Source organism: Zalophus californianus, chromosome 2, assembly GCF_009762305.2.
Source record: "Zalophus californianus isolate mZalCal1 chromosome 2, mZalCal1.pri.v2, whole genome shotgun sequence".
In the NCBI taxonomy this organism is placed as follows: domain Eukaryota; kingdom Metazoa; phylum Chordata; class Mammalia; order Carnivora; family Otariidae; genus Zalophus; species Zalophus californianus.
The window spans coordinates 141,477,917-141,489,918 of record NC_045596.1 but is presented as its reverse complement, the minus strand read 5'-3'; the positions used below and the strand labels follow the sequence as shown (position 1 = coordinate 141,489,918).

At 34.6% G+C, this 12,002-nt stretch overlaps 1 pseudogene; it reads left to right on the top strand.

Annotated features, from left to right (window-relative positions):
- Window positions 1-2,793: 2,793 nt before the first annotated feature.
- On the top strand, window positions 2,794-3,177 carry LOC113925443 (annotated as a pseudogene).
- Window positions 3,178-12,002: the final 8,825 nt, after the last annotated feature.

Below are 12,002 nucleotides of genomic sequence, written 5' to 3'. Positions count from 1 at the left end.
ATGCTCATCATCACTAGTCATCATGGAAATTCAAATCCAAACCACAACCTCACACTTGTCAGATTGGATAAAATCAAAACACAAGGGAAAAAAGTGTTGGCAAGGATGCAGAGAAAAAGAAAGCCCCATACGCCATTCGTGGGATTGCAAGTTGGTACAGCCACTGTGGAAAATAGTATGGAGGTCCCTCAAAAAATTAAAAATAGGAACACCATATTGTCCAATAATTCCAGTGCTGGGTATTTACCCAAAGAATATAAAAATACTAATTCAAAAAGATATATGCACCCCCATATTTATTTCCCTATTATTAACAATACCAAAATATGGAAGAAACCCAAGTGTCAAGCCATAGATGAATGAATAAAGAATGAATGTATAAATATATACATACATACACACGTACACACACAGTGGAATATTTTTCATCCATTAAAAAAAAAGACTGAAATCTTGCCATTTGCAGCATAATGGATAGCATGTATAATGCCAACTGAAGTAAGTTAGAGAAAGACAAATACCATATAATGCCACTCATATATGGAATTTAAGAAACAAAAGAAAGAAAAAAAAGAAAAAAACAGACACTTAAATATAGAGAATCAACAAGTTGTCAAAAGGGAAGTTTGTGGGAGGATGAATGAAATAGGTGAAGGGGATTAAAAGTACAACTATTGTGATGAGCACTAAATAATATATAGAATTGTTGAATCATTATATTTATACACCTGAAGCTCATATAATACTGTGTGTTAACTATATTTGAATTAAAAAGTTAAAAATTTAAAAATTAAATAACCTGATTTAAAAATGGGCAGTATACTTGAATATACATTGTTTTCTTTTCTTTCAGTATTTTATTTATTTATTTGACAGAGAGCACAAGCAGGGGGAGTGGCAGGGAGAGGGAGAAGCAGCCTTCCCGCTGAGTAGGGAGCCCCATGTGGGGTTCAATCCCAGGACCCTGAGATCATGACCTAAGTGGAAGGCAGTGGCTTAACTGACTTAGCCACCCAGGTGCCCCAAATATACATTGTTTCCAAGAAGACTTAGAGATGTTCAACAGGTGCTTGAAAAGATGCTTAATGATCACTAATCATCAGAGAAATGAAAATCAAAACCACAAAAATAGCACCTCACACCTGTCAGATTGGCTATTAATACAAATACAGAAGTAACAAGTGTTGGTGGAGTGTGGAGAAAAGGGAATCCTTCTACACTGCTGACAGAAATGTAAATTGGTACAGCCACTATGGAAAACAGTATGAAGATGCCTCAAAAAATTAATAATGGAACTATTATGTGGTCTAGGATTACCACTTCTGGGTATTTATTCAAATGAAATGAAAACACCAATCCAAAGAGATATGTACACCCTCTGCTCATGGCAGCATTACTTCTAATAGCCAAGACATGGAAAACACCTTAGTGTCTATCAGTAGCTGAATAACTAAAGAAAATATGTTATGTATATACAATAGAGTATTACACAGCCATAAAAAAGAATGAAATCTTACTTTGCAACAATATAGGTGGACCTAGAGGGTATTATGCTAAATTAAATAAGAAAAAGAAATATACTGTATGATTTCATGAATATACACAATCTAAAAAGCAAATGAAAAAACAGAAACAGTATGTTTGTTTGCATGAGTCACTGCCCATTCTGGGAAGGACTCCTCCTATTGACACCTTTGGCTCAAGGACTCAAAATTAACCAAGTAGAATCTTCCCTGGAAATGTGCTATAATTTAAGATACTTCCTACTCTTTCCTTCCTTTTGTCCTACCTTCCAAGTTGTAAAATATACATCATTTTCTGAAGTCCTCACCTGCTTTCTTCCCCTAAAATATCTTGTACATACTACCAAACTTAGTGTCTGCTTCTTGGCTGACCTGAGCAAATGTAAATGCTACCAAGAGTTGTCTAAAAACATATTAAAAGGGGATTTTTTCTGGCTCACTCATTGCTGGAAAGGCAAAAAAAAACATTATTCTGTGTCATGGAACAAAGACAATCAGTCACATAAGATGGCAGCCATTTGCAAAAGGTTTTACTTATGGTGATACGGGAAAATGGCAGATGCAGGGGAAGTATAGGTGTGATGTTCAGAAATTTGTAAAATACCAGAGGAGGGGAATTTGTAGGGTGTCTACAAAGACAGTGGAGTTGACTGGTTACTATTTAGTTATATCAAAGTCCTCTAGAGGGATAAGAGGAAACTAAGGGCTCCTGACAAACAATTCAAGATGAAGTGCAAGAGTCAGAGCACTTCTTTGGTAAGTTACAAAGGGACATTTATCTCCTTCATTAGAAGAGCAGTCACAATTGAGCAACAATTTGAAAAGGCAATAATATCACAGAGCTACAGACATTTGAATGTACAGCAATATAGATATGTCATGCTATCTTTAGGGCCTAGGACCCTGAAATATGGGATAAGGACTTCTAAACTGATATACATGAGGGCACTGGCTCTGCAAGGCAATACATGCCCCATTAAAAGATGGTGTATGTCCTCTCTTACTGTGCATTATAATTAGGATTAAATACTATCATAATTCCAGTGGACATTTACTGGGCTTGGGAAAGAGGAAAAACTATATATTGAAGGAGTTGCAAAAATAAGCTGGGAGAGAAATACCCCTGGGATTGGTTGATCAAGACAGCTGAATACCAGACTGGGTGAGAAATAATTCATTGATCTGGGGGCACTTTCTAAGGACATGGAATTTAACAAAGATTGAAAACCTGTCACAGTTAGCAACAGAATAAAGATTGTCTAATGCTGAAGAAGACATTGATCCTGGAGGTGTAATGGACATTTATGCTACTTTATCAGAGGAGGTAAAGATTGCTCTTGTCCATGATGGCCTAGCACATGGAATTTACAAAGCTACCCAAGCCTTAGACGAGTGTCAAGCCCATTTTTGTGTGCTTGCATCCATCTGTAATGAGCCTATGTATGCCAAATTGGTGGAGGCCCTTTGTGCTGAACACCGAAACAACTTCATCAAGGTTGATAACAAGAAACTAGAGGAATAGATAGACTTCTGTAAAACTGACAGAGGGAAAATGCTGAAAGTGGTTGGTTGCAATTGTGTGGTAGTCAAGGACTATGGCAAAGAGTCTAAAGCCATGGACACCATTGAGAAATACTTCAAGTTCAAGAAATGAACAAATAAAAAAAAACTTGGCTTTTATTCAGTAAGAGGAGGCAGGGGAGGGAGCAGGAGAGGGGGGAGGAAGAGGGAAAGCACATAGCTAGAGAGACATTTCAGTATACGGCCAATGTAAATATTTCACTGGAGACCTGACAACCTGGCTCCAAGTGGTACTGGGGTTATCTTAGTAAGAGACTATTAGAAAAGAACTATAGGATTTGGGTTTGTGTTTAGTCATTTCATTTTTTGTAGCATTTAGGAAAGTGAGACTTGCTTTATTTGAACATTATAAGGAAGTACAGGTATTTATATGATTAGTGTTTAACAAATCTACCTAGAAAAAGACTAGGTCTAGGCCAAAGCTTTGTTTGGTAAAGAAACCACAGTCACTTATATTAGCCAGGATAGAAGTATGTTTGGCCATTTTTGTGTTTTAGACAATGTTCGTGTTTTACCTATATTCAGGTATAATTTCAGAATGATCTTGTTTTTGTCTTGATTCATCATTGTCACAGAGCAGCCTTGTTTAATGTTGATATTCTGTGAATTATTTTTTTATATTCAACCTAGAACATAAGACCTAGCTGAGCATACTAGGCTACTTCCTAAATGTCACTGCTGCTTTTCTCTTTCTCAGTAGTACTTGTATTTGAAAGCAAATAATTATATTAAATAAATATGCATACAGAAATACATGTGGGTATGCATTGGCTAACTCAATTACTTTTAATTTCAGTGGAAATTTTAAGTTGAATAATGACAGTATTGTAATACATTTTTTTTCTGAGTTCTGTCAAACCTCCTCCCACAGCATATTTTTGGATCTATTTTTGGATCTACTTTTTGTTATTCATAAAATATATGGTTACCAGATAACATAATTACCTATTGTTGCAGTAGAAATTTTTATAAACAAAATAAACTACTGTATTTTTACATTTGCTTCCTTTATTTAAAATCACATAGAAAAAAATTTTAAATTGTGTTTCTGAAATATGTTTCAATTTTTTACAACTTGTAGCTAAAGGCAACAAATATAAAATAACTCAGATAAAGTAATGTTAAAAACTTTAATAAATTAAAAATAATATATACTTGAAGGTCTTCTTTCAGATGACTCTGGGGGTAAGAGTAGTTGAATAGTTTGCAATATAATGGAATCAATAAAACAAAATATATACATAAAAAAAGACCTCCCAAAGCAAAAGAAAAAGAAAAGTCTCTAAGTATGAAATGAGTGCAATACATAAGTTTAGGAGAGAAAGAAAATCCATTCCCATGACTCAAAGAAATTTCTTTCTGAGATGAATTTTGAGTTAGGATCTGGAGATTTGGATAGGTTGAGAAAGAAGAGCACATCACTAAATGGCATGTATTAGGTGCTTGATACCCTACACTATATAATATAATCCTACCACAAGGCAATTAACTGAGGCCCAGACAATTTAAGTAAACAGTCATCTTTCACACAGCTCTCTATTTGCAGAGTCCTTATCTAGACCCAGATATTGACCCTCAAATCCATATTCTTTCCATCATTTGGTGTTGGGAACTACATCTAGAGATAGGCATGTGAGAATAACGAAATTGAGGGAAGGGATGAGATAAACAGAATTAAAGCATCCAGGATTTGTCCAAAATATTTTCACAGGATCATATGGTTGGTTTGAGCGGAAGAGGCTAGAAGAAACCAAAAGATAAATGGAAGATAAGGCTATAATGGTTGAACTTGCCTTAGGCATTATTGAAAACAATCGATGGCCAAAGGAATGAAATGATAAAGACATCAGTTTAAGAAGATTAATGCTAATAAGCAGAAGTGATTGACTAGAAAATAAATTAAAGGTAAGGAGCCCTATTAATTATGACAAACATAAAGTAAAATCTGACAGAATTTTGGAAGAATTTTCTAAGAATCTCAAGATCTGAAATGTCACAAAAATAAAGGAAAAATATTAATGTTCAATTGACTAGAGTGTTTTTATTTTAGGTTGGATAATTACCTTGGAAGCACTTCAAAAAGGAACTGAGTCACTTCCATCTTATGATCATAGCAAATATAGAACAGTATAAAAAATGTCCTTTATACTTCAATTTTTGGATGGCAGTAGAAAATTAATTAAGGATACATATGTGGAAAATGAAAGTAGTATATACTTATTTTAACATTTTTACAACATTTAACCTCTTTGCCAACATTAAAATATCATCTTATTTAATTCTTACAACAATTCCATGAATCGGCATATATGCTATTGTATATAAATTTAACAGAGAAATAAACCTAAGCACAGATAGGTTAAGTAATGTTTCCAAGGTAATACACAGTGGATAATAAATTTGGGGTTTGAGCCCAGGTAGTAAAGTTCTCAAGACTAGACTCTTAACACCATTTTACTAAGTTGACCCTGTATTGCTCCTAATTTAAATGATGGATACAATAATACAGCAAGCATATTTTAATTATTTTCAGTCATTATAATTTCTTTTTTAGAAAACATAACTGGTCTATTATTCAATAAATGAAAATATTATTATTTTTTCTGTAAATTCCATACATGAAGTTTTTATTTTGTGGTCACAAATATAATTTTTCCCATATTGGCTTAAGGTAATTCTTGATTTTAAGAATATGTAGATAAGAGGCCAAATTATAGAGGTTGCACAGGCCCAGTCAAAACTATATAGAAGGAGGGAATGAGGTTAAATGCAAATAAATTCAAATTGACATATTTTGGGTTCCTATTATGTGCAAGACATTATGACAATTGTGTAATATGCAATTCATCTGTGTTCAAGGAGATGGCAATATAGTGATAGATTAAATAATGATATAGATATTGGTTCTCATAATGAGTGCCATTAAGGTATATAAACACAATCATAACTGAAATGAGGGAAATACCAAGTTCTGGGGAAAGAATTAGAAAGTGCTTTCAGCAGAAGATATTTTCTAGTGCCAACTTCAAAAAATGAGTAGAATTTTTTTGTAAAGATTTTATTGATCTATTTTACAGAGAGAGAGAGAGCCAGAGAACACAAGTAGGGGGAATGGCAGAGGAAGAAGGAGAAGCAGGCTCCCTGCTAAGCAGGGAGCTGATGCGGGGCTTGATCCTAGGACCTTGGGATCATGACCTGAGCCAAAGGCAGAGCCACCCAGGCACCCCAAGAAATGAATAGAATTTTAACAAGTTTAAAATAAATTAGAAATATTCATCTAGAGAGAAGTAAAAGTATGGACTGTAACAGTAGGTCAAGACATAGAAGATAATGCTTTCAGGCATACTGACTTGGAGTGTAGCAAAAATGTTAGAGGACTTTTTACATCCCCTATAGTACTAGCTAAATAAAGACTCTCAGTGGTTAAACCATTTCCTATCTCAGTACCTCAGTACATATGGCTCAGACTTGTTAGGACACACTAAATTTGAAACCCTGATGAAAGGAATCAAAATATAAGAGGTAGAATATGTTAAAAAAATACTTGATAAGTCAAAATATGGAAGCCCCAAATAGTTGGGAAAATATTTCTTCCTATCATAAAAACAGGCTGAAAAGGTAAGGTATCAGTGAATTTGATAAAATATTTTTGGGGTAACTCAGTACTTTCAGCTCGCCAGTAAGACATGATAAAGTGATAACCCACAGTCAAATTGTAAGAGACTTAAGAACTCTTACTTTGAAGAATGAGATATAGAATAAAAGCTGAACACACAGATTGCTGAATAGCAATGAACTATCAGCCGAGATTAGGTAACATGAATTCCAAATGTATATGATAAAGATTTCAATACTGCCCAGAAAACTTCAGGAGCCTGAAATAGAAGTAAAGAAATGGCCAATGAGCTGCTTCCTGTATCTACCAATTATAAAGTTATCAGTTAGACCAAATCAGTCAATATTTAAAAGTATTTTTGCATTCTTAATTTTCTGTCTACATGTTACACCTGTTACCGATAAAGAAGAATTAAAATACCAACTACAATTAGAATTGGCTATTTTTCACTTTGGCTAATTTTGGGTTTACGTTTTTTGAACCATCTAGAGTATGGTAAGATATGTAAGTATATGATCCAGGAAAGGAGGTTAAGATATAAAGAGATAAAACAATATGCCCAAAAGGCATAATAATTTGGAATATAGCAAAATGTTATATATAACATCCTAATAAAACTTTGAGGCATTTGTACTGAACAGGAAATAGTCAAAACCTTACAGAGCCTTATTTTTGTTTTTTGTTTTGTTTTCTTGTTTTTAGGGTTGCTATGTCTTCTTAACCAATTGACATATTGATCATTATGAAATGTCCTCTTTTATCCCCGGTGATATTCCTTATGCTGTATTCTATTTTGCCTGATAGTAATAGACATTTTCTTGTTTGCTTTTTTTTTTTTTGCCTTTAGTGTCTTTATGTAGAAAGTATATTTTTTACAGATGTCATATAAATAGATATGTCCTATTTTCTAATTAAATGAAAATCTCTGCTTTTAATTGGAATGCAGAAAAAATTTAATGTAATTTTTGATATAGCTGGGTTTTTTTTTTAATTTAAATTCAATTACCAACACATAGTACATCATTAGTTTCAGATGTAGAGTTCAATAAATCACCAGATGTGTATAACACCCAGTGCTCATCACATCACTTGCCCTCCTTAATGTCCATCACCCAAAAACTCCATCCCCTCAGCAACCCTCAGTTTGTTTCCTATAGTTAAGAGTCTCTCATGGTTTTTCTCCCTTTCTGATGACTTCTCATTCAGCTTTCCATCCCTTCCCCTGTGATCCTCTGCACTGTTTCTTATATTCCACATATGAGCGAAACCATATAATTGTCTTTCTCTGCTTGACTTATTTCCCTCAGCATAATACCCTCTAGTCCCATCCACATCAGTGAAATGGTAAGTGTTCATCCTTTCTGATGGCTCAGTAATACTGTATTTCTTTATCCATTCATCTGTTGATGGACATCTCAGCTCTTTCCAGTTTGGCTATTGTGAACATAGCTGCTATAAACATTAGGGTGCTGGTACCTCTTTGGATCACTACATTTATATCTTTGGAGTAAATACCTAGTAGTTCAATTTATGGGTCATAGGGTAGCTCTGTTTTCAAATTCTTTAGAACTTCCATATTGTTTTCTAGAGTGGCTGTACCAGCTTGCCTTCCCACCAACAGCGTAAGAGGGTTCCCCTTTCTCCACTAATTTTAGCCATTCTGACTGGTGTAAGGTGGTATCTTATTGTGGTTTGGTTTGTATTTCCCTGATACAAAGTGATGTGGTACAATTTTTCATGTGTCTGTTGGGTATTTGTACATCTTCTTTGGAGAGATGTCTGTTCATGTATTCTGTCCATTTCTTGACTGGATTATTTGTTCTTTGGGGGTTGAGTCTGATAAGTTCTTTATAGATCTTGGATACTAGCCCTTTATCTGATATGTCATTTGCAAATATCTTCTCCCATTCTGTAGGTTGCCTTTTAGTTTTGTTGACTGTTTCCTTTGCTATACAGAAGCTTTTTATCTTGATGAAGTGCCAATAATTCATTTTTGCTTTTGTTTCCCTTGCCTCTGGAGATGTGTCTAGCAAGAAGTTGCTCTGGCTGAGGTCAAAGAGGTTGTTCCCTGTGTTCTTCTCTAGGATTTTGATGGATTCCTGTATCACATTTATGTCTTTCACCCATTTTGAGTTTATCTTTGGGTGCAATTGTAAATGGGATTAACTCCTTAATTTCTCCTTCTTCTGTCTCATTGTTAGTGTATAGAAATGCAACTGATTTCTGTGCATTGATTTTTATATCCTGCCACATTGCTGAATTCCTGTATGAGTTCTAGGAAATTTGGGGTGGAGTCTTTTGGGTTTTCCACATAAAGTATCATGTCATTTTTGAAGGGTAAGGGTTTGACTTCTTCTTTGCCAATTTGAAAGAATTTTATTTCTTTTTGTTGTCTGATTGCTGAGGCTACGATTTCTAGTACTATGTTGAACAACAGTGGTGAGAATGGGCATCCCTATCGTGTTCCTGACCTTAGGGGAAAAGCTCTCTTTTATAACTTAAAAAAAAAAAAAGTTTTCCCCTCTGAGAATGATATTTGCTGTGGGCTTTTCATAGATGGCTTTTATGATATTGAGGTATATCCCATTATCCCTACACTGAAGAGTTTTAATCAAGAAGGGATGCTGTAACTTTGTCATATGCTTTTTCTGCATCTATTGAGAGGATCACATGGTTGTTGTCCTTTTATTAATGTGATATATCACGTTGATTGATTTGCGAATGTTGAACTGTCCTTTCATCCCAGGAATAAATCTTACCTCGTTGTGGCGAATAATCCTTTTAATGTACTCTTGGCTCCTATTGGCTACTATATTAGTGAGAATTTTAGCATCTATGTTCATCAGGAATATTGATTTGTAATTCTCCTTTTTGGTGGGGTCTTTGATTTTGGGATCAAGGTAATGCTGGTCTCATAGAACGAGTTTGGAAGTTTTCCTTCCATTTCTATTTTTTTGAAACAGCTTCAGAAGAATAGGTATTAATTCTTCTTTAAATGTTTGGTAGAGTTCCCCTGGGAAACAATCTGGTGCTTGATTCTTGTTTGTTGGGAAATTTTTGATTACTGCTTCAATTTGCTTGATGGTTATGGATCAGTTCAAATTTTCTATTTCTTCCTGTTTCAGTTTTGATAGTTTGTGTATTTCTAGGAATGCATCAATTTCTTCCAGATTGCCTAATTTGTTGTCATATAATTGCTCATAACATTCTCATATAATTGTATTTCTTCAGTGTTGGTTGTGATCTCTTCTCTTTTATTCATCATTTTGTTTATATAGGTCCTTTCTCTCCTTTTGATAAGTCTGACTAGGGGTTTATCAATCCTATTAATTCTTTCAAAAAACCAGCTTCTAGTTTCATGATCTATTCTACTGTTCGTTGGGTTTTGTGTTTCATTGGTTTCTGGTTTAATCTTTATTTCTCTTCTCCTGCTTGGGTTAGGCTTTATTTGCTGTTCTTTCTCCAGATCCATTAGGTGTAAGCTTAGCTTGTTTATTTGAGACTTTTCTAACTGTTTTAGGAAAGGCTTGTATTGCTATGTACTTCACTTTTAGGACTGCCTTTGTTACATCCCAAAGGTTTTGAACAGTTGTGTTTTCATTTTCATTTGTTTCCATGAATTTGTTTCTTCTTTAATTTCCTGATTGACCCATTCACTCTTTATTGGGATACTCTTTAACCTCCAATTACTTGAGTTCCTTCCAAATTTCCTCTTGTGATTGAGTTCAAATTTCAAAACATTGTGGTATGAAAATATGCCAGGAATAATCCCAATCTTTTAGTACCAGTTGAGGCCCGATTTGTGACCTAGTATGTGATCTATTCTGGAGAATGTTCCATGTGCACCCGAGAAGAATGTGTATTCTGTTGCTTTAGGATGGAATGCTCTGTATATATATATATATGAAGTCTATCTGGTCCAATATGTCATTCAATACCCTTGTTTCCTTATTGATCTTATGCTTAGATGATCTGTCCATTGGTATGAGTGGGGTATTAAATTCCCCTACTATTATTGTATTATTATCAATGTGATTTTTTTAACTGTGTTATTATTTGGTTTATATAATTTACTGTTCCTAATTTTGTAGCATAAATATTAATAATTGTTAAAAGGTCTATCCAACAAGAAGTTCTAAGTATGATATAGTATCCTTCTTCATCCCTTACTACAGTCTTTGTCTTAAAATCTAATTTGTCTGATATAAGGATTACTATCCCAGCTTTCTTTTGATGTCCATTAGCATAGTAAATGGTTTTTCACTCCCTCACTTACAATCTAAAATGAGTCTTTTGTAGACAGCATATGGATGGATCTTGCTTTTTTATCTAATCTGATACCCTGTGTCTTTTGATTGGAGCATTTAGTCCATTTACATTCAGAGTAACTATTGAAAGATATGAATTCAGTGCCATTGTATTTCTTGTAAAGTCCTTGTTTCTGTGGATTGTCTCTGTTTCTTTCTGCTCCATGTTACTTTTTGGTTCTCTCTTCACTTAGAGGATCCCCTTTACTATTTCTTGCAAGGCTGGTTTGCTGATCACAAATTCTTTTAGTTTCTGTTTGTCCTGGAAGCTCTTTATTTCTCCTTCCATTCTGAATGACAGCTTTGCTGGATAAGGTATTGTTGGCTGAATGTTTTTCTCATTTAGTACCCTGAATGTATCATGCCAGCCCTTTCTGGCCTACCAGGTCTCTGTGGATAGGTCTGCTGCCAGTCTAATGTTCCTACCCTTGTACTTTAAGGACCTCTTGTCTCAAGCTGCTTTCAGGATTTTCTCTTTATCTCTGAAGTTTACCAGCTTCACTGTTATATGTTGGGTGCTGATCTATTTTTATTGATTTTGAGGGGCGTTCTCTCTGCCTCGTGTACTTGAACCCCTGTTTCCTTCCCCAGATTAGGGAAGTTCTCAGCTATGATTTGCTCAAAGACACCTTCTCTTCCTCTCTCTCTCTTTCTTTTTCTTCTGGGACCCCAATAATTCTAATATTGCATTGCTTTATGATATCACTGATTTCTCAAAGCCACCCTTCATGATCCATTAGTTGTTTTTCTCACTTTTCCTCAGCTTCCTTCTTTTCCATAATTTTTTCTTCTATGTCACTGACTCTCTTCTGCCTCATTTATCCTAGCTGTTAGAACATCCATTTTAGACTGCATCTCTGCCAAAAGATTTTTAATTTTGGCCTTATTAGAGTTTATTTCTGCACTAAGAGATTCTCTAGTGTCTTTTATGCTTTTTTCAAGCCCAGCTAGTAACTTTATAATCATTACTCTGAA